This window comes from Pinus tabuliformis, chromosome 9, assembly GCF_031772625.1.
Source record: "Pinus tabuliformis cultivar Carrire ecotype Pingquan chromosome 9, CPIR1, whole genome shotgun sequence".
Lineage (NCBI taxonomy): Eukaryota > Viridiplantae > Streptophyta > Pinopsida > Pinales > Pinaceae > Pinus > Pinus tabuliformis.
The window spans coordinates 1,188,102,113-1,188,120,040 of NC_142307.1; the positions used below are offsets into that span (position 1 = coordinate 1,188,102,113).

Sequence of the window (17,928 nt, forward strand, 5' to 3'; positions counted from 1 at the left end):
GGAGTTATGGGTAACAATGATGTCATTTGCAAGATGTTGGAGATTGAAATATTGGCCATTTGGAGGAAGAAACAAATATTCACACCTATTTCTTATGAACTAGCCCAATGGTTGGTTGAGTAGAACATGAAACTATTCAAAAGGCAGTTGACCAAAGAGGAGTTGAGTTGGTGGTGAAGACAGGGATGAGAAGATTCAAATCAACAATAAGAATGAGCTAAGGAGGAAAGGTCTTTTCTTTATTTGCAAGGGACCTGGGGGGGGGGGGGCTAACCATACCTGCTTGAGTGATACAAAGAAGATGATAGAGGTAAAGTAGGAGATTCCTTTCTGACCATTTTGATGAGGATTCTTCTACTACAGTTAAGTCCATTAATTTTCACGAGGCTACCCCTGAAGAACATGAGAAATCATGTGAGGATGTTGTTAGAATCTCACCTGTGCATCCATGATTTATGGATGAAAATGATGAACAAAAAATTTACTCTTGTTGAGAAATTTAAGGGCAGAGTAGATGATTTCTCTTACTTTGATAACTGCTTGTGATGTATTTTTACTTAACTTGAGGAGCTTTCTTCTTAAACTTGATTATTATTAGTATTATCTTCATCAAACAACTACCAAACCATAAAGAACAATAAGACAAAGAGGACACAGAATATAGGCAATCATCTAGGGCCAAAACCTCTCCAACTGACAGGAAAACCCACAAGAATTCTTCTCTTCTTATAGAACTTCAATTGATGAATTCCAAGACCTATGACCCTTGACCAAGACCCTCCAAGACCAAGTCAAACCTTTCCTGCTTTCCAGCAACTTCTGCTATTTCGATCCCTAGTCAATTCTTCAGCAACTTCAACCTGCTCAGCAAATTCTTCTAGAACTCCGACCTGCCCAGCAAATTCTTCTGCAACAACCCTAGATCTTGCACGAGAGGAGATTGTGGTAGATTCTTCCTCCTTTCTTCTTCGCTTGAGATGATTCTCTCTCCTAGAAAAACCGGCCTACAAAGTATACCTTTTTGGTGCCCTAACTCAATCTTTTCTACTGCAATAAATGACCTAGTTCCTTTGCACGTGTGGAGAGAATAAGCCCAGAAACAATCCAAAGATCTCATCCTTTTCTTCTCCCTTCATCCTTCTTTTCCTCGCACCTTTTTCTCTCTTGTGACCAAACTTGTGTGAGTAGAGTGAATACTCAAAGTGAGGTCGATGTCTCCCTTATATATAGGTCTTTCATTGGGTCGAATTGCTCCTTTTAGGCCGACTTGTCTACTTGGGTAGACTGACTTGATCTTTGCAACATGACGAGGTCTTGGAGGGTCTTTTGACTCAAATAATTTTTTCTTTACAATATGCAACATGCCCAAAAGGGTCTTCAATACATGGCGATGACTCAATTGACTTTATGACAAACCTAGAAGCACTCAATGGGTGCTTGACCAAACTTGTGTGAGTAGAGTGAATACTCAAAGTGAGGTCGATGTCTCTCGTATATATAGGTATTTCATTGGGTCGAATTGCTCCTTTTAGGCCGACTTGTCTACTTGGGTAGACTGACTTGATCTTTGCAACATGACGAGGTCTTGGAGGGTCTTTTGACTCAAATAATTTTTTCTTTACAATATGCAACATGCCCAAAAGGGTCTTCAATACATGGCGATGACTCAATTGACTTTATGAAAAACCTAGAAGCACTCAATGGGTGCTTGACCTAAAAATAAATTTCCTTTGAGCATGAAACTCATGCCTCAAGAATAACAATAATAAACTTATTGTTCTCTTTTCATTAAATACATTAAATTATGATTACATATGTCATTATGAAGATCGAACCTAGCTACATATTTCAACATTCCTTCTTAACTAGGGAGGTATTCATAATTCACACAAGGTACTTGGACATTCCCAATCTAAAGAATTCTCATAAGAAGAGTTGGATTGGTAAGCCATCTATTTGCATTATTCCAACCAACATTGTCATATAGCAAGGCCTTGACTAACAACTCTATCTCTCCACAAGATCAGAGCACAATGCTGGTGAGACCAAGGACTGACAGACACCATCATCATTGTCTCTCAAGGCACATACCCCACTCGGGTGTTCATAGAGTATGTCCTTCTAGGACTATTCTTATCTTGGATTTCCAGTCCTCAAATAATATTGTTACCCACCATTTTGTGGGTGATATCCCTAGGAGAAATGTTTTCTCCAAGATAGTCCTCAGCCGGCAGCCACCAACTAGCTCGTTGTGCCATTTCTCCGCCACCTACGCCAACCATGTGGTCCCTCACCCATCTGTCATGATCATATGTTTGAAGGTGGGCCTCCCGAACCTAAATGTATGCCTTGTCATTTGGTAATTGAGTGTTGTATTTTGCTTATCATGGATACTTTTGGGCATGGATTAATGGAAGGATTCGGCAAAAAAAGTGGGCTAGGTCTATGCTCTTGTCCCCTAGATCTCTTTTGGTTGTTAACCTTGAACCCTAGTCCCGTGGGATCTCTTTTACTTACCTTTGGGCTTTAGGGATGGTACTACATGGGAAACCCTGATTTTGGTTGTGTGGTCCCACTCCCTCATCCACATATAACACTCCCCTTCCACTCATTATAACCCCATTCATCATTTCTCCCACGTGGGTCCACATTGTTGATTTTTGAATAGCTTGGGAGGTACTCCAAGTCCTAGGGTTTAGGGATTAGAGGGAAAAGCACCACAAGAGTCACTTGTGGGCGACTTGTGGGCTTGGAACCCAAGCTTGGGGTTTTGCACCCATCTGGAATTGGGCCAAAACCATGAGCACATTTCGACATGTGATGGATGAGGATGATAGCTCTCGGCCAGACGAATCTAACGCAATGAGAATCATCTGATTCCGAGTTATAGAAATGGAGATATGAATTTTTGAAGGTTATAATCAATGTTGCAAAAATTGCGATCGGGATTAAATCGGTGAGGGTCTGAAATCGGAAAAAATCATAAAAATCTAGATAAAATCGGTAAAAATCAGCAAAAAATCGGCAAAATTAAAAAAATTACAAATAAAAATACAAAAATCAAGATTTTTTCCCAAAAAATCGCGATTTTTTGAAAAAATGGGAATTAGATCGCCATTTTTTCAAAATGAAAAAATCATTGATTTAATCGGCCAATTTAATCGTTTCAGCGAAAAAATCACGATTTTCGCAACACTAGTTATAATTGGGTTTTGCACATATGTGTCTAGGTGGAGTTGGAGTTAATAAGCCAAGTGACAGGTGTTCAAGCCCTATTGTGACATTTTGGAAGCCCTCATATTAGTATATAAAATATGAGGTGATGTGAGGACATTTTCGTCATCCAACAAGAGCAACACAACACAAACATAAGGGTTGAGAGGCAAATCACATATGTTGGAGGATGCAGCAAGAAGAGAGCAGACCAGCGAGCATACAAGTTTGTTTCAGGGTTGTTGGAGGGTCACTGAGCTCATGGAAAGAGGGTTGAGTTGCTATTCTTGAAGGCCGAGGTCATTGGAGGCTATTTTGTGGTGAAAGGAGGGTGGGATGACCCTTGTGGAGCATGTCAAAGCTTGGAGGAGGCTTGTTGTAGCAAAGCTGCAATAGTATGGAGGGAGGTCGAAGGGCTTGTGAGAGCTGGAACAGCCCAACATCATTGCGGAGGGCCATATCCCCTCATCAAAGAGCAGCAACACTTCTTTAGTGCAATTCTGGGCATAATCAGAGGGTTGTTAGGGGCTGAGTCATGTGCCCTAACCATGCCTAGAGCAACAGTGGAGCTACAGTAAAACAGTCAACAAGGTATATGTTTTTTGTGAATATTTGTAGGTATTGGATCCTAGTTTTTGGTCAGAATTGTATCAGTTATCAAGCAGTGTGTGGGTGCCACGTGTTGGGGTTAACATGGAGTGTTGAATACCCCAACTAGGAGAAGATCACACGGTGAATGGATGTCATGTTGATGAAGACTATAGCATCCAAGTGATTAGGTTGACATGGACTATCAGATGCCCTAATCAGTGATCAGATGTTGCAGCAGTGCATTGGAGCCTAGATTTGTGCAATAGTTCCTCTATTGCAAAGCAAAGGGCAGATGTGGAGATCTCTATTGGTAGCCAATAGAAGGTTCTCCTAAGTGTGAGGATGTCCTAACTAGGTGCAGATGCTACAGCAGCATTGGTCACTCGTGGTCTGTTGGAGGGCAGTGTGAGAGTGGACCAAGTGTGGATGTGATTAGGCACTTATGGTCTGCTAGAGGACAGCATGATAGCATCCAAGTTGGATCCCGGTGAGAAACACCTTGATGGACAAAGGTAGTTACGAGAGAGGCAGTTGTTGAGCTCCAGGGTCTGATCAACCAGGAGCATTTTGTGGAGCCCGAGACTTGTGTGTGGAGAAGGACTTCTACAGCAGATGATGGGTAGTCCTCCTAGCCCATGTTCATTGTGGGAGATGAACATCTTGCGATGATAGGTGGCAACCCTCCATGCCCTGTGTTAGCCTTCATTGGAGTAGCACAGGAAGACTATAGTGTGTTCAAGTCCCTGAGTAGCTAAGAACCAACAGTGGGCAGATTGAGAGTTTTTCACAAACGGAGTTCTGAACAACTTGACAGGAGTCTCGATGTGTTGTGCCCTTGATGGACTAAGGCACAACTAATGAGAAAATTGAAGAGCCAAGGTTCAGTGACCATATGGACTTGGATCGTTGATAGAGGCAATGCTATAGATCGGGAGCCAAAGTACCGGGCAGGTACAAGGTACGACCAAGAGGAGCTGAGAGAGTGCACTACATCAGCGAGATGGTCAGAGTATCTTGTTGAGGGCAGATTGGTCATCGATGTACTAACACCAAGCCCCAGTTTGTATCTTGTACTAGTGGATGCATTCGGGTAATTATCCCTGGTACGAGAGCCCTAGATTGTTGTATTATATGTTGTTTAATATAATGAAGATTGGGGTTGTACATATTGTACAATTTGTTAAAAATTGTGTATACTTGTGCATATGTGATTTACAGCTTTATATTTCTGCTGTGCAAAGTAGTTTATGGTTGAGATTCTTGGTTTGGTAGCGTCGGTGATTTTAATACTAACCTAGACCCAAGGTCGTGGAAATTCAACACACATTTCTCCACTGGGTCCACATAGGGTTAGCCTTCCCCCTCCCCTTGCCCACACCTTGGGTCAGACCTAGAATGATGCCCCAGAGGTTGATGTCACTGAAATGAAAAGTAAAAGCATAATTGGCCACATTCAACAAGAAGATGTACCACAAAATGCAAAAGATGGTCGGGACAAACACATTTAGCACGTGGGCAAAAGCCAATACATGAGCTCTACCCCATCATCATGGCCATCGCCCTGGTTCCTATAGGCCCTCGATGGGCCTCCTTTATCATTCAGGAACCCATGATTGTCCCAACCCCTAGTAAGCAATGAACCACCCTACCACAAAGGGGGTATCCACTGCTATATCTTACACATCATGCTCTTATCCCTTGAGCCCCAAGCAGCTAATTAAAGAAAAATCATAAAAGGCAAAAGGCATATAAAGAAGGGTGGAAAAGTCAAGGTTGGGGCACCTTATGTACCATGATTGCTCACTCCTATACATTATATACCCAAGTGTGGGATTCCCTTTTACTAGCTACCCTTGTACCCTAGCATGTGGCCTAGTGCTTCCCCTTTCACTCCCTACTCCATTCATCTCCTCAAACCCAAGCAACTCCAACCCAATACGTGAAAATGATACAGTAACCGGGAAAAGAAAATAACATCGATGCAACATATAATAATATAAACACGGAATACAAGCAAATACTCAAGAAATACAGAGAGAAATGCTAAACCATTTTATTATACTAAGCAATAGAATGAGTACACGAGGTGATCAAAAAGATGGCACCTCGACTTGCACAAGGCAAATGAAGAAATACACTCAGAATAGGAAAGGAATGGCCTCTCTCTGAACTACGTCCAAGCTGCTGGAGAACTGTCGTGCTGTTGTTACTGTTGGAAATCAAATGAGGATTTGGGGCTGTTCTCCTCCTCAGAAAATGCTGAAACTCTAGAATTAGACTCTGCTCAAGAAACCCAGAAAAACCCATGAAGCTTTTCTGAAATGGCTGACCCCCGAAAATCGCCCCCTTGAGGACCCACGCAACCCTCAAGGCTCTGCACTGCCACTGAAATAAACCCATCACAACTCTACCTGAAACTCAACCAAAATCCTCCAATAGGTAAGGGTTGATCCCTGCTCAACCTCCCAGCACAAATCCCCCTGCAAAGCCTCAATCCAGAACTCGTGCCAGAAAGAACTGCGTCATCCCTCTCAAGACTACGCAATCATCCAAGATGCTCAATCCTCCTGCCAAAATGCTGATGAAACTACTGCAAAAAAACTCATGGAAATACCTTGCCTGAGCAGGCACTCGAAGTCCCCCGGGACTAAGGGTGAGATCTCCGAACGGAGACACTCAATGCACTAAACAGTGCTGCACACTAGCTAAACAGCGAGCGTACTCTAAGTCGAAGTGACTAGCTCAAATGCACATAATCGAATGATCAAAATGTGGGGGCTCCTCTCTCCTTTATAGCCTTTGCCTCTCTCAATCCCAAGGCTCACCTCCTCCTAATAGCCCGCTCAATCTCATCCTGATAGGCCTTGGGGTGCCTATAGGGGTGGTGATCACTGCCTGTATGCCCCGCTCAAGCTTGATGGTGTGCTTAAACCCCCGATCCGGTGGCTGTCCTAGTGGAATCTCCCCAAACGCTATGGCATACCGATCAAGGATGGACTGTATCTCTGGATGCACCATCTGCCCTATAGTCCCTGCCTCTGATGCACGCAGCTCCACTGCCCAATCTATGTCTCCCTTCCGGAAGACTGCCTCCATCCGATGAGCCGAAATAGTCTGAGGCGGATATGTGTGTTGTCCCCGTATCTTCTCATGCCTCCCTGTCTTTTCATCATCCCACTCCATCTCTAGGGTCTTCCAATCCGTCGTGACCTTCCCTAGAGTGATAAGCCACTTAACACCCACTATCATGTTGGTGTCCGGAATATCGACCACGAAAAAGTGGTCAGTCAATGTGTAGGTGCCCATCGTCACTGAAAGCTCTGGAACATAACGAGCACACGTCATGGTCTGATCCCCTGGGACCAAGACTGAAAACCCATCGAAGCTCTATGTCTGTATTTGTCTCCGCTCAACCATCTGTGCATCGATGAAGTTGTGGGTCGCCCCACTGTCAACCAAAACTGATACTCGCTGGCCACGTACTATCCCTCGTACATGTAGCGTCAGATACTTGGGAACTCCTTGAAATGCTGAAAGGGCCCCTCCGGTGGGTGCCAAAGATGCACCACCTGCTGCTGGTGGGGGAGGTGGCAAAGGTCCCTGTATGGCATGGCTATCTCCTACCTCCACATCATCCTCGTCATCCTCTTCTCCACTGCTCTCGGAGAAGACCTCAATAAAATGTGCTTTGCCAACAGCACATCTATGTCTCGGTGCCCACGGCTCCTCACATGTGAAGCACAACCGCTTCTTCTTTAGCTCCCTCCTGACATCGTCATCAACCTGCACTCGTCCTGGATTCCCCTTTGGAGGTGGAATCCTCACATCCTTCCCCTTAGACTGAAAACTCTGTCTCTGGGGGTAAGGTGTCTGGGTCCTAGGTAAGAAATCCTGTAAGTCCCAGGTCCTGCTGATAATGTCCTGGAGTGTGGTTGGTCTAGTGGATCGGACTAGACCCCGAAGTGGCTCTGCCAACCCCTCAACATACATATAGACCCTCCGCGCCATGGATAGTCTGGCACCATCACAGAGACCCTGAAGAAATCTGCAATGTAGGTCTCTGGGCTCCCTGTCTGTTTGAGCCTCGTCAATTCAACAAAACGTTGCTCTGGATCCCTCTGATCAAATCGCTCCATCAATCTCCTGGTAAAATCCGCATATGTCGTCACTGTAGAGTGCCCGAGTGTAACCATCCCATGAAACCACCAATCCTAGGCCTCACCATCCAAATGCAATGTTGCCACCTTGATGGCCTCTATCTCAGACATCTGGTTAAGCTAGAAATAAATGTCTAGCTTCTCCACCCAAGACTTTGCCGAACTGTTTGATGAACCATCAAACATAGGAAAGTGGAATCTACTCGCTGCACGGTGGGTGTCACCATCATGGTAATGCTGGTACCCTCTGTGATGGTCGCAAGGTCTACTATCCCGCTGAAGCTTAACAAAATCTCTGAATGAGAGGGCTTCCCTGAACTCCTACCCATAGGCCCGGTACTCTGCAAAATAATCACCCATATGTCCGAGCTCTGCCTCCCGCTGGGCTACGACACCTGTGTCTGCTCCTAAGAAAGTGGGCATGGTAGAACATGTAGGGGCATGTGAGGCCATCTACTACGCAGTATCACGCTACTCTGGCAAATGGTGGGATGCACCTAATCCCTCACCAACCTGGAAAACCCGTGGGCTCTCACGTTGTGTGGCCTCTATTGCCGTGAATCTCTGCCCCATCACCTCAATCTTCCTCGACAGATCCTGCACTGATTTGAGGAGCATATCTGCAAATCTCTTCCCGTCATCATCTGCCATCGAAGCCTCCTGCTCTGCGTCCACCACAGGCTCCTCCTGTTCTGCATCCACCACAGGCTCCCACTGTTCTGCGTCCACCACCAAAACACAATCTCCCTCTCCGTAAGTATTCTCCAACCTACGCCCAGTGTCTCTGTATCTCCGACCTCTGTAACAGATGTAGGGTTTTTCCCCCGGTGTCATAGATTGCTAGCTCCACAGGTTGAGCCAGATCTATGCTCTGATACCACTGTAATATCCCGTTTCAGGGATATTCCTCAACCCCAAGCAACTCCAACCCAATATGTGCAAATGATACAGTAACCGGGAAAAGAAAATAACAGCGATGCAACATATAATAATATAAACACGGAATACAAGCAGATACTCAAGAAATACAGAGAGAAATGCTAAGCCATTTTATTATACTGAGCAATAAAATGAGTACAGGAGGTGATCAGAAAGATGGCACCTCGACTTGCACAAGGCAAGTGAAGAAATACACTCAGAATAGCAAAGGAATGGCCTCTCTTTGAACTGCGTCCAAGCTGCTGGAGCACTGTCGTGCTGCTGCTACTATTGGAAATGAAATGAGGATTTGGGGCTGTTCCCCTCCTCAGAAAATGTTGAAACTCTGGAATCAAACTCTACTCAAAAAACCCAAAAAAACCCGGAAAGCTTTTCTGAAATGGCAAACCCCCAAAAATCGCCCCCTTGAGGACCCACGCAATCCCTCAAGGCTCTGCGCTGCCACTGAAAGAAACCCATCACAAATCTGCCTGAAACTCAGCCAAAATCCTCCAATAGGCAAGGGTTGATCCCCTACTCAACCTCCCAGCACAAATCCCCTTGCAAAGCCTCAATCCAGAACTCCTGCCAGAAAGAACTGCGTCATCCCTCTCAAGACTGCGTAGTCATCCAAGATGCTCAATCCTCCTGCCAAAATGTTGATGAAACTACTGCAAAAATACTAATGGAAATACCTTGCCCGAGCAGGCACTCAAAGTCCCCTGCGGCTAAGGGTGAGATCTTCGAACGGAGACACTCAATGCACTAAACAGTGTTGCAGACAAGCTAAACAACCAACGTGCTCTAAGTCAAAGTGACTGGCTCAAATGCACATAATCGAATGATCAAAATGAGGGGGCTCCTCTCTCCTTTATAGCCTTTGCCTCTCTCAATCCCAAGGCTCACCTCCTCCTGCGTGATTCCTCTCTTGCCACGTGTTTCTTCCCTCCTGCGCAGTCCCTCCATGTGTCTGTGTAGGCTCCATTTCTGCGTCCCCCATTGGCCCCCTTGGCTCCTCCCTAAGTCACAACGTTGTGCTACTAGGAAGCGACTTTTTATTCTAAAAGTGAGTTATGTCCCCCATCCTCACTTTTTTTATTTACAAATAACTATAGAAGGCAAAAATTGAACAAAATCAAATATTCCAATTAGCCATGGCTAATTATGAATATTACATTATCACAGGCCACCACCCTTTGAAGGATGTACCTTGGACATACTATCCCCTTTAAAAGTAGAAACCACCTAATACGATACTTGGTTAACCCCATTGGGAGCTTGGAGACATTAGCACATGCCAAAGCCCATTATGGAAGGGCACGCCATTATGAAGTGCCCCCCTGTTGTCCATGGTTTGTAATCTCTTTAACTTGATTTCCTTAAATGGCTTGTTGTACTAGAAGGCTAGGCAACGCATTGGATCTTATGCAGGATTGCAGATGATCTCCATATTGGGTTTGGTCTCCCTATACGGGGTCCTAACCCTTTAGAGGGCTATATTGGCACATGTAGGGTCTGTGTAGAAAGCCATGGGCCTCCACAACAGTAGACAACATTCCATGGATCCCCATAGATGTTCAGAGATTGCTCGAGATTCACTTATTGGATGAGGAAGATGCATCTAGTTCATCATGCCCAGTATGCCCCACAGTTGTACCATGCACTTGGCAGATGACCTAGGACCTATACGTTGATGTGGCATCACTTACACCATCATCTAAGCCCTTGCAGATGGTCTACAGGCATATCCGATCTATTTGGAGACCCATGAGGTTACCTGTGTGCCCGCACACCCATTGGGAGTACCACATGTTTATTATTTGGCGAAGGGGCCAACCCCTTGTCCACTACTTTTGGGAGTCCAATTCATCATTATGGCACTTATGGACTTCATCAGGCTTCTTAGAAGGCCCAACGACATGTATTATTGATCATTCGACCTCTTGAGAGGCTTATTCTTTTGTTTAAGAGCTAGTTTGGTGGGCTTGTCACCAAAAGTTAGTTATTTTGCACATAATTTTATTCCAGGGGCTAATGTAGGCCTAATTAGCTAAATCGAACTCATTAGAAGTGTATAAATACAAGTGATGTGAATTCACTTTAGCATCATCACTTGGTTTGGACTTGTATCTCTTTAGAGATTTTCGCTATTCCTTCTGGGTGGACGAAATTTTGAAGCATGGAATGGATTTCGCTGTTTGGATTATCTATTCTTGTCTTGGAGATTCTTGATTAGCAATTTGTTGATGGTTGGATATATCCTCTTACATGTAAAGACAAATTTCATGCTATTCTTTCTTTTACTGTCACACGCATTGATAATGGGATTTTTGCTCTACTAGGGCTAATTGTTGCATGCATTACTGCAAAATTGTGGAATTATGTTTCTAGATAGTATCTCTCTATGTATGGGCCATATATGTTGAACGAAATCTCCTAGGGACAATTCTATGGTGGAATTTCTCTTGATAAGCCATCTCATCTTGCAAAACAAAGTATAAAGCTTTAAGGTCACTCTCTTTTTCCCTAATGCTAAGCGAAGTAATCCTTAAATGCCTCCTTAACCTAGAAACAAAGTCCATTCTCATTATTATTCTTGACTCCAATCTCCCCAAAGGATTAGGCACTGGCCTACCATAAGGTGATCACTTTAAAAACCATTTTTCTTCACCTTTTCCTTTATTCTAGGTCTAGCCACATTAGGTGGTCCTAGGGCATCATTTTCCCGACAAACTACCCATAGAAAAACTTCGATCTCTTGGGCATTTTTGCATTAGTGTGTCTCCTAGCTCTCCTCCAACTTTGAAGGAATTCCGACAATGGGATTGTGAGATATCCCAAGCCCTAGCCTTGAGACTAATTTTTGCTCTAGGTTTCCCTAGGCTAGTTCCTCATAGGGATCATTTTAGCACCTTTAAGTGAAGATCCTTTCTTTGATCCCCTTAGATTCCTTGTTTAGGTCAAGGTCATCATTGGTTGCTAAAGTCCCTCCTCTTGACCTAAGCTATGTCCACTTGGTCCCATGTGGTCCCATAACTTAACTCTTCAAAAACCACTTGGGAAACCAAGTTCCACAAGGATTTTAGGGTTTAGGAAGCTCCTTTACAAGTCACATTCCCTAAGACAAGCCCTCAAATTCTTATTCCATTATCCTAAAGAACCTTGCACCTTGCTTAAAAAGAAAGCAAGTCCCACTCTTGAGTCTCTCCTAGGAAAGGGTCATCGAGATCACTTCACATCCAGCTTAGTTGATCTATCCTTCATAAGGGATTCTCTATATATCAAGTCTCCTCCCATCAGTGAAAGTCCGTAAAGAGTAGGGAGGCTTTAGTTGTGGTAACAGTGGGCTTTAGTTTCATTGTTGCTCTTGACCTAGTGAGTGCCCCTCTAGGACCCCCTGCTAGTTTGAGTGGTAACAAATATCATTCCTCTTCGACTACTTTTATCTTGGATGCCCTATCACATCCTCAAAGAGTAGCGGATGCCAGATGCTTACCCAATCCTCCATTCTTTCTTCACAATATGAAGACAAGAATGACATTTCTCTCTCTCCCCTTCAACTAGGGAGGATATACCCATTCCTATAAAGGAATGTTCCCATTCCTATAAAGGGAATGTATCGAAGCTCCCTCTTATCTATGGATTTGTCCAAGCTCCCTCTTAACCGGGGACTTGCTTCCAGCGACTCTAGGTGGAGATCATGGTACTCTCAACTGCTTGTGGGGCTCCTCCTTTCAATGTCATGAAGTTCATCCTTTTCATTATGAAGCCTTCATCAATGGTAGGGCATCGGCCATTCATCGCTTTCCTTCACGAACCATATCAGTCATGTCATCCTTCTTTTCATCGGAAAGTGATCTTCCAATCCACATCTAGTTTTTCTTCATATTGTTGCCTTTTCCAAGTCATGCTTTCTTTAGGATCTTCCATCCAACCACATGATTGCTAGTTATAGGTGACATCTACAACCCTCTTTTGGTAGCCCTGTATCAACCCATCCAAATTTTTTCAAAAATCAAAGATGAACATCAAATCGCATTTACCTTTTGTGCTGGCCTCTCATCATGACATCTTGCTTGCTGGCAACATCAACATCTTGCACATTCATAAGCACATCTCCAAGACTTCATGTGTCAAGGGTTTCCTTTCTTTATAGACCTTATCACTGTCTTCTTCCCTATGGATATGTCATGATCAATTCTTCTAGTCATCGGATGTTGACTTCTCATTTTTCTATGTGACTGTAGGTGCATCTTTCACGATCTCTTCTTTCTTTCTTCACATATTGCTTCCCAGGAACTCATAGTTCCTTCAATTTTTGTCAACTACCTCATATTCCATATGAGGACATATTATGTTGATTTCATCTTGTCAATATGTTAACCATGCCTTCATGCATATTTTTAAAGGAAGAGATCATTTTACTTTGATCATGCTCACGAGGTATAGCATTTACCTATACAGTGTGCAACTGTATGATGACATGACTTAATCTATCAAATATATACATACATCTTTTCACCTTTTCGTCATCTAGACTTCCTTCGACAACTTCTTTTCCTTGACTAAGAGTACTTCAATCACCTTGACACATTGCATCCCTCAGTTACCATGCCATCATCCTTCTAAACAATGTATCCCACACAGGGTGGAATGATCGACAAGACACTTGCTTCTTCCAAGTAGAGGTGAACCTTCTAATGAAGATTCCAACGAAGGATCTTGATTATCCTCATCCTGCAAATGCTCCTTCCAAATGGTGATGATGTATGATGAAATCCTTCTATCATGCTAGATGACTTTCTTCTAACCATATGTACTATCTATGCTTTCAATGAGGTTATCAAGAGCTACTTCCTTTATATGATGACTACTACATCCATGTAGACTTCTGCTTCAACTTATTCTTTCAAGCTTCTCTAATGATGTTATGAGCTCTTGCTTCCATGGTATGCTTCTAATATGATTCCATCTTCTACTATGATGCATCCTATCATACCTACAATGCTTCTTGTCATGATAGTTATTATTTACAAAACTGAAAATAACTTAGTGAAGGAGATTATCTCAGTCATAGTAGAGATCTCTCACTTCCTCCTTCTTTGATTTCTTCTTCTCAGGTTCTTCCACTTCTTCGATGATATGGGCTTCTTCCCTTCCTCTTTTGTTGTTGTCCTTCTTGAGTTTAGGACAATTTCTCTTGCAGTGCTCATATTCATGACATCCATAGCATTGGATCTTCGACATATCCTTCTTGTTCTTTTTCTGAGGACAAAACCTTCCAAACTTTCCTTCCTTCCTAGCCATGGCAGCAATTGCTTGAGCTTGCTCATGTGATCCTACATCGCTTTTTGCCTTAAACTTGGTTTCTTCAATCTTACACTATTACCATAGTTCACTGAATGGGGTAGCTTCCTTCTTTCCATAGATGCTTGATCTAAAGTTGTCCCATTCCTATGGTAGTGCATTGAGCACTATGGTGGTCATTTCTTTATTGGACATTATCTCTCCCAACTCTTATAGTTGGTCTCTTATTTCCGATACCCTCATAAAGTATGAGGTTATTCCATCTTCCTTTGATATCTTCATTTTGTATAGCTCGTTTCTCAAAGATATTACTTCTCCAGTAGTACTTATGGAGAACAATTCTACTAGCTTCTCATATATTTCTTTTGATGTCTCTAACTTTGCTACATACAAAATGAGGGAATCTTTGATGGATTCTATGAGAATCTTTTGAGCCCTTATTTCCCTTTCAAATACTTTGCTAGAGTTTGAGCTTCTTCCTTTGGAGGCTTAGTGATTGATTCCTTAACATGTTCAATGACTTCATTTTCTATAAGGATTTAGTTTGTCTTCTTCTTCCATGCAAGAAAGTTTGATGACCCAACCAATTTGTTGCTTTCCTTGCAAAATGAAGTCATTTTGATAGTATATTCAGCCATAAATATAGACTTACTTGTCAAGTGAAGATGCTCCTTGATGACAATATCTTCAACTTGATGCCTTCTTGATTTTGATAATGATGTTGATAATAGAAGATGTCTTCTTGATGAAGATGTCTTCCTTCAAAAGTGATCCTTCAAAGAGAGGGAGATCACCTTGATTCCTTGATGATGATGACAATGCCTCTTCTTTCTTCCCTTGGATGTAGAGACTTCAAGATGCTTCAATGAGTAGTCCTTCTTCAAGTGGAGGTAGGGTCCTATAGATCTTATCTTTGTGATGATGATGTGAGCTTCTCAAGAATGCTTCAAGTGTATAACCCTTCTTTGGATGAGCTAGGGTTTTGAGGTCTTCTTTCTTTGAGATGTGATGATCCTTGAGATGAATGGTCCTTCTTGATGATTGATGATCTTGATGATCTTCTAGTGCTTTGGCCCTTGAGTTTCCTTCTTTAAGCCGTCTTTTCTTGTCTTGTCACCTTAGTTCTAATACCATGTTGAGAAATCTAGGGGCAGCTAGAGTAGATGATTTCTCTTACTTTGACAATTGCTTGTGATGTATTTTTACTTAACTTGATTAGCTTTCTTCTTTCACTTGATTATTATTAGTGTTCTCTTCATCAAACAACTACCAAACCATAAAGAACAATAAGACAAAGAGGGCAAAGAATATAGGCGATCAACTAGGGCCAAAACCTCTCCAACTAAGAGGAAAACCCACAAGAATTATTCTCTTCTTATAGAACTTCAATTGATGAATTCCAACACCTATGACCTTTGACCAAGACCCTCCAAGACCAAGTCAATTCTTTGTTGTTTTACAACAACTTTTGCTATTTCGATCCCCAGTCAATTCTTCAGCAATGTTCACCTACCCAACAAATTCTTCTAGAACTTCGACCTGCCCAACAAATTCTTTTGGAACTTCGACTTGCCAAGCAATTTCTTTTGCAGAAACACTTGATCCTGCTCTAGAGGAGATTGTGGAAGATTCTTTCTCCTTTCTTCTTTGCTTGAGATGATTCTCTCTCCTAGAGAACTCGACCTAGAAAGTATACCTTTTTGGTGCCCTCACTGTGCCTCTTCAACTATGTCTTTTCTACTATAATAAATGACCTAATTCCTTTGCATGTGTGGAGAGAATAAGTCCAGAAACAATCCAAAGATATTGTCCTTTACTTCTCCCTTCGTCCTTCTTTTCCTCGCACCATTTTCTCTCTTGTGATCAAACTTGTGTGAGTGAAGTGAATACTCAAAGTGAGGTTGAAGTCTCTCTTATATATAGCTCTTTCATTGGGTTGAATTGCCCCTTTTAGGCCGACCTGTCTACTTGAGTAGGCCAACTTGATCTTTGCAACATGACGAGGCCTTGGAGGGTCTTTTGACTCAAATAATTTTTTCTTTACAATATGTAACATCCCAAATGGGTCTTCAATACATGACAATGACTCAATTGACTTTATTAAAAACCTAGAAGCATTCAATGGGTGCTTGACCTAAAAATAAATTTCCCCTGAACATGAAAGCCATGCCTCAAGAATAACAATAATAAATTTATTTTCCTTTTTTCATTAAATACATAAAATAATTATTACATATGTCATTATGAAGACTGAACCTAGTTACATATTTCAACAATTCCGTGAGCAATGAAGGCCAAGAAGAAGACACTCAAGAAGACTTGAGGAATGATCCATTATTGAGGATCCAACATGGATGACACTCTGAGAAGCATGGGTCAGAGGAGTATGACATACATAGTGTACATGATGAGTCACCTTTGAGGAGCCAGTTAGAGACCATGGTCAAGGAGGTTGAACATTCATCTTTGGGACCACCCATTGATGAGGTGCCAATAGATGCAGAGGAAACTAACAGGGATGCAGTACTTTCAGATGGTAGTCGCCAAGAGGAGATTGGACATTTCGAGACCGATCTTATGCCATTGAAGCAAAATATTCAGGTAGTCAGAAGCACCATGTTGCAGCAGAACAGTAAAATTGAGGAGCTTAGAGTATTGTGTGCCGAGTCGGCAGCCAAGTTGTCTAGCTTTGAGGAATGGCTAAGGTTCCTAGCGAGGCAGCAAGAGGACTATACTTCAGAGATACAAAGCATCCCTCTTCAAGAGTACATAGATTTGGCTTGCATCACTATTATCCCACCATGTCCATTTGGAAAGGGTGGGGAAAAGTCTTCTAGATTAATTTTATTGGTTGACCAAACAAAGAAGCGTGAGTTGACCATGGAGTTGCATCGGCATGGTGGACTTTGTTACGCATATAAATTATATAAAATTAAATAAATAAATACTAAATAATAAAGTAATGATTATGTTAAAAAGTCATTAGTTAAGAGAAAAGGCATGTCTAAAAAGACATGCCCAATCGTGAAGGGACACTTGCCTAGTATATATGCGGGTCCTCATTGTAACATTCTACATCACTTGTACATTTTTATATATTAATAAATTATTACAAATACCTTTGTTTATTTTTACATTAAAAGTCAACAAGCTATAAGTTTTGTTGCTTCAGTGGTATCAGAGCCATGCCGCACAATATAACCATGTGAGTCCTTGAACATTGTTCGCCGCACAATATGTCATCAAGTTTTCGCAATGAATTCATGGAGCAGTTTAGTAAAATTCAAGAATCATTTTAGCATTTAGAAAAAACATTTGCAGAAGTTAAAGCATGTCAAAAGGAAATCGATAATAAGGAAGATAATAGCGACAGTGAAGAAACAAAACTAGGTGAAACAGGAGAAGAAGATTTTCATCAGAATGATGATAATGAAAATGAAGATGTAATAGATAATGATGTTGATGAAGATTATGTAGATCAATATGATTATACAGATCAAGATGATGTGGATGAGGACTATCTTGAGAAACAAGAAGATGAACAATATCATAACAGTGAGGAAGATGACATATTTGAAAAAGAAAAACTAGATTATGGGAAAGATGAGGAAGAAAACTATGATCAAAATGATGTTGAACATGTTGAATTGGGATCTTCTCAAGGTGACATGAATGACAATCAAAATGGGCATATGACAACTGAAGATGAAAAGGCTAAAGAAGGGATCGCTAGCAAAGGAAG

At 42.2% G+C, this 17,928-nt stretch overlaps 1 protein-coding gene across 1 annotated transcript in view; it reads right to left on the reverse strand.

Moving 5' to 3' along the window:
- LOC149152803 (protein CHROMATIN REMODELING 35-like) overlaps positions 1-17,928 on the reverse strand; it is a 381,887-nt gene that overhangs the window by 238,002 nt on the left and 125,957 nt on the right. The gene's annotated exons all lie outside the window — the stretch shown is intronic.